Source organism: Triticum urartu, chromosome 3A (assembly GCF_056163025.1).
Source record: "Triticum urartu cultivar PI428250 chromosome 3A, HENAU_Tu73, whole genome shotgun sequence".
NCBI classification, from domain to species: domain Eukaryota; kingdom Viridiplantae; phylum Streptophyta; class Magnoliopsida; order Poales; family Poaceae; genus Triticum; species Triticum urartu.
The window spans coordinates 215355221-215361057 of record NC_141875.1 but is presented as its reverse complement, the minus strand read 5'-3'; positions in this window follow the sequence as shown (position 1 = coordinate 215361057).

Sequence of the window (5837 nt, the reverse complement as noted above, 5' to 3'; positions counted from 1 at the left end):
CATGTCAAATAGTCCCACTTTTTGCTTATCGCACTACTTGTATCATTCTGCTTTAACGCACCTTTTTGAAAAAACAATGCATAGCATTAAGACTATTATTGCATTCTTCTTTTTTTACATATATGTTCATTCATGACATCTAGCTCCCGTACACTCTGGTACGGCCAATACGCTAGGGGCTTAAACATACCCCATAATACGGCGTGAGAAGTCCGAACAATTTCGACAGTGCGGCACCCCGAACTTATAGCATTATATGCATCAGCTCCGAATCATGTCTTGGGTCAATAGTTTGGTTTGCCCGGCTCCCATGTTTTGGTACCTTACGTTCTGCTATATCGGCTAAGGTAGCACTGGGAGAACTACTACGATTGTGCCCCGGTTCTGCTGGGCTAAGCACCTCAGTAGAGAAAGCTAAAACTGACTGTCATGATAAGGCGAGAGACTGGTCGCAGTTCGAGAGGTTTCAAGTCCCTAAAGACTTATGCCGCTTAGAGTGAGGAGTCGGCCCTGTCCGGCTTAAGGCGTGTATAGTGCCCTGAATTCGGCCTTCTGAATACTAGGGGCTTCACCGAAATTTAAAATTATAGAATTCTATGGCTAAGTGAGAGTGATAACGCATTATAGTCCGATTGCCTTGTTCGTTGTGCTGAGCACCTCCCTCGAAGGACCCAAAATGGGAAAAAGAGTGCTCAGGTTTATCCCGAACACCCCAGCACTCGTGGCATGGGGGCAGAAGCCGACGACTAGCCATCTCTCAGATTTGATAAACAGCCGAACATAAGGTAATATTTTAAATTCAAACAAGCGTTGCATAGCGCATATGAACAAGTTTTCATAATACAGGATTACACGAGCAAGTTTATTCAAATATTACATCTTTCGCACACTCGTCCGCTACAAGATGGGCACCCTTCAGGACACCCTCATAGTACATCTCGGGGTGGCGATGCTCCTTGCCCTGCGGCGACCCTTCCTTCACCAGCTTCACAACGTCCCTCTTGGCCCAGTGCACCTTCGCACGGGCGAAAGCCCGGCGTGCACCTTCGATGCAGATAGACCGCTTGATGACTTCCAGCCGTGGGCAGGCATCCACAAGCCGCCTCACCAGGCCGAAGTAGCTATTGGGAAGGGCGTCGCCAGGCCACATCCAGACTATAAAGCCCTTCATGGCCTGTTCGGCCGCCTTGTGCAGCTCGACCAGTTGCTTCAGCTGGTCGCTCAGAGGCATCGGGTGTTCGGTCCTAGTATACTGAGGCCAGAACAGCTTCTCCATTGAGCTTCCCTCCTCGGCTTGGTAAGATTGTGCGGCATCCGACACGCTGCGGGGCAAATCTGTGAACGCTCCTGGAGAGCTCCGGACTCGGGTAAGTAACAAGTAATTTACTTTCACATGCTTGCTTTGCATATTGAATGCCTTACCCACCGCTATCTTCTTCGTCGCATCAATCTCCTGGAGGGCCTTTTGGGCTTCAGCCTTGGCACCCTTTGCACTCTCAAGGGCCACGGCAAGCTCGGACTCTCGCGTCTTCAAGTCAAGCTCCAACGCCTCGTGCTTTGTCACAAGAGCGTGGAGCTCTTGCTGCACCTCGCCCACTCGTGCCTCTTGTTTTTCCCGCTCGGTGTGCTCCTGGGCCGCTTTGTTTTAGGCCTCGGATAGCGCTTGCTTTAAGGTCGCCACTTCGTTCATGGCCCCTGGCAAATAAAAGATGATCATGTAATTTTGCAATCGCATCCTTTTTGTATATATACATATCTATAGACTAGGTATTACTTACCTTTGTTCTCCTCGAGCTGCCTCTGAGCAAGGCCGAGATCTTTCTTGGACCCTTCGAGGTCCTGCTTCAGTACGGCGACGTCCGCAGTTAGTGCGGCAGAGGTCAGCAGCGAAGCTTGCATACGCATATAGACATACTTATATTAGACTCTTGCAGATATTAGTTGATCCTCTATTCGGCTTTTCTTTTTGAACACCAAACAGAGCATCAGGGGCTACTATCTATGCGGTAATATATTTCCTATATTTCAAATACTTACCTCAAAGCCTGTTAGAAGGATGGCACAGGCTTCAGTCAGTCCGCTCTTGGCGGACTGAACCTTCTGGATCACCGCACTCATAATAGTGCGGTGCTCTTCGTCGATGGAAGCGTCGCGAAGCGCTCCCAGCAGGTTGTCCGGTGCCTCTGGATGGACAGAGGTCACCGGCACAGGCGTCTTGCCCCTTTTGGAAGGAGGCCGCCTGCCTGAGTCCGGAACCACTTGAGGTTCCGGCGCGGTGTTCGGCCGAGGGCCGAACTCGGAGCCCTTGGGAGCCTTACTCCCTCTGCTCCCGGAGTCCGTAAGGTCGCCTTGAGGCGCCTCCGGGACTGTCTCCCCTCGACCCAGTGCCTCTTGAGACAATACCTCGGCATTGTTCATAGGGCAAGGGGAGGTGGTGGTCGGAAGTGGATCGCTATCCATGTCCAACGAGTCCAAGGAGCCGTCTGACGAAGATACGTCGATACGGGCTTGGGGCGGTCTGCATAATCATATTTGGTGTTAGGGGAAGCAGTGCGACAAAGGTATACTATGAGTTACTCTGGTATCTGAATACTTACAACTTCGCCAGGAGCTTGGCCCTGAGCAGCCACTCGTCTTCGTCTTCGGCGGCGGTGGTGGAGCAGTCCGGAAAGAGAGTCCTTCCCTTCTTGGACCCTTCGGCCCCCCGGGTTGGGGCGGCCTTCCTTTTCTTGTATCCCCCAGCTGGAGGGGGAGCATCTTCATCTTCCTCCTCGTCTTCGTGGGAGGAGTGCGTCGCAGAGTCATCGAACGATGAGTCCGATACCACCTGGCGCCGGGAACTCTTTCGGGTTCCCTTGGCCTTCTTCTTGGTCTTCTCCGGCACCTTGTAAGGAGCCGGAGTCAGCATCTCCGTCAGGAGAGCGTCCGCAGTGTCTTCGGGTAGAGGGGCCGGACAATTGATCTTCTCCGATGCCCCCACCCAGTCCTATCAAAGGCATGGGAGCTCAGACCCTGCACGTGGTTAAGCTATGGGAAGTAAAAATCCTACCAGATGTACAAAACTTACCAGATTCGCAGGGCGCTTCGCGCTTAGCCCGCGGTCCTCGGTGAGAGAGGGAGGGACCTCGGTGCCCTTGAACAGCACCCTCCAGACGTCCTTGTGCGTCGTGTCAAAGAGCTCGCTCAGAGTCTGGTGCTGGGCTGGGTCGAACTCCCACAAGTTGAAATCCCGTTGTTGACATGGGAGGATCCGGCGGAAGAGCATGACCTGGACTATGTTGACAAGCTTGAGCTTCTTGCTTGCCATATTCCAGATACATTTCTAGAGTCCGTGCACCTCGACCGATGAACCCCAGGATAGGCCCTTCTCTTTCTAGGAGGTGAGCCGCGTGGGGATTTCGGATCGAAACTCGGGGGCCACCACCCAGTTGGTGTCGCGCGGCTCGGTGATGTAGAACCACGCCGGTTGCCACCCCTTTATAGTATCCACGAAGGAGCCTTCGAGCCATATAACATTGGGCATCTTGCCCACCATGGCTCCGCTGCATTCCGCTTGCTGGCCCCCCACCATGTTCGGCTTGATATTGAAGGGCTTCAGCCACAGACCAAAGTGGGGCCGGATGCGGAGGAAAGCCTCGCACACGATGATGAACGCCGAGATGTTGAGGATGAAATTCGGGGCCAGATCATGAAAGTCCAGCCCATAGTAGAACATAAGACCATGGACGAATGGATGGAGGGGAAACCCCAGACCGCGGAGGAAGTAGTGGAGGAAGACTACCCTCTCGTGAGGTTCCGGGGTAGGGACGATCTGCCTCGCAGCAGGCAGCCGATGCGCGATATTCGCGGCTAAGTATCCAGCTCCGCGCAGCTTTTTGATGTGTCCCTCCGTGACGGAGGAAGCCATCCACTTGCCTCCCGCTCCGGACATGTTTGGAGAAGGTTGAGGAGAGGGATGTGGACTTGGGCGTTGGAGCTCGAGTGCGCAAGAATGGATGAGCAAGGAGGAAGAAGGCGTGGGTAGAAAAAGGTTAAACTTTATCCCATTATAAGGGTGGCCGAAACTATGCGCCCCTACTAGCCTGGAAAAACTCGCTTATCCCCCAAGCGCCGTAATTGATGGCGCGGTTGGGTTACCCACGCCCGTATTAATGAGAATCCCGTAATAAGGGGGACACGATCTCTGCTTTGACAAGACGTGTCAAGAAACTGCCTCGCGTTATGTGCGGGGATAGTTAAAGAAAAATGGTTCGAATAATCACCGAGCCATGGCATGATGTCATGTTGCCAAAACGTGTCAGCAGATTAGATTTGTGGAAATATTATCTCTACGGTGGTATGTGGTACTTATTTTGCAGGGTCGGACACTATCCTTTTATTCAAACTCTTCTGTGGTGTATCCGGAGGAGGAACCCGCCTTGCAATGCCGAAGACAACACTGCGCGCCGGACTCATCGTCATTGAAGCCTGATTTAGGGGCTACTGAGGGAGTCCTGGATTAGGGGCTCTCCGAACAACCGGACTATATCCTTTGGCCGGACTGTTGGACTATGAAGATACAAGATTGAAGACTTCGTCCCGTGTCCGGATAGGACTCTACTTGGCGTGGAAGGCAAGCTAGGCAGTACGGATATGGATATCTCCTCCTTTGTAACCGACCTTGTGTAACCCTAGCCCCCTCCGGTGTCTATACAAACCGGAGGGGTGTAGTCCGTAGGACAACATACAATCATACCATTCAAGGATCTTCGAAGGGAGACTTGAATTACATCCCTGGTATCCAGGGAGACTTGATCTTCGAAGGGTTATCGACCTCGGCCACCGCTCCTCATCTACATGAAGGAAGCCCGTCGGATCCACTATCAAATTCCATTCAAGGATCAACTCTCGTGCCTGCCCTGGTCTCAGATCCAGAGCGGACCACTCTATCCGAAGACAGGAGGATAAACCCCGTCGGACTCTCTCCCATTACGGAGCTTCCTACCGGAGACCCAGAGGTGACCACATTGTTAGTGGGCTCGGAGTCAAACATGACTCTTCCTATCATCGGGAAGCCGGACTCACCTTTGGATGTCAACTCCGAACTCTTGAAATCTCCTGTCCAGCTTCCGCTTCTAAACGAAGCTCTGGACCTGATGCGATCTCTCGCCATCACGGAAGTGTCACTTACGAACTACGCCCAGCCTAAACTGGGGGCTGAGAGCAGGGAATTTTACGTCCCACCCACCACCCACATAATAGCCACTGTTGAGGACCTAACCAACATGCTAGACTACGCCTCCAAAGACATCGATGGTATGGACGACGATGCCAGAGCCGAACCAGGACAAAACCCGCCTATTACTGGGCATTGGACGGCCACTTCCACTTACGACGTGTACATGGTGGATACGCCCGAGAAGAAGGACTACGATGGCATTCAAGATCCGATCGAGGACAAGCCCGTCGAGGCACCACCAAAGCGCCAACGTCAGCGGCGCTGCGCACGGTCGCGCCGGGAAAAGGAAAGCAATACCGGCACCGGAGATAATGACACTCCGGACAATGCCAAAGACTCTGACCTCCCCGTCGATCCTGCATTCGAGCAGGATGAGTGGGAAGAGGGACAAGTCAACCCAGACGAACCTGTCGATCACGAGGATTCGGAAGAGAGTAACTATCTACCGGCCTCCGAGGAAGATGTTAGCCTCGGTAACGAAGATTTCATTGTACCAGAGGAAACCCTCGAACAAGAACGCTTCAAGTGACAGCTCATCGCCACTGCGGGGAGCCTAAAAAAGAAACTACAACAGCTTCAAGCCGAACAGGATACACTCAACGACAGATGGACCAAGGTC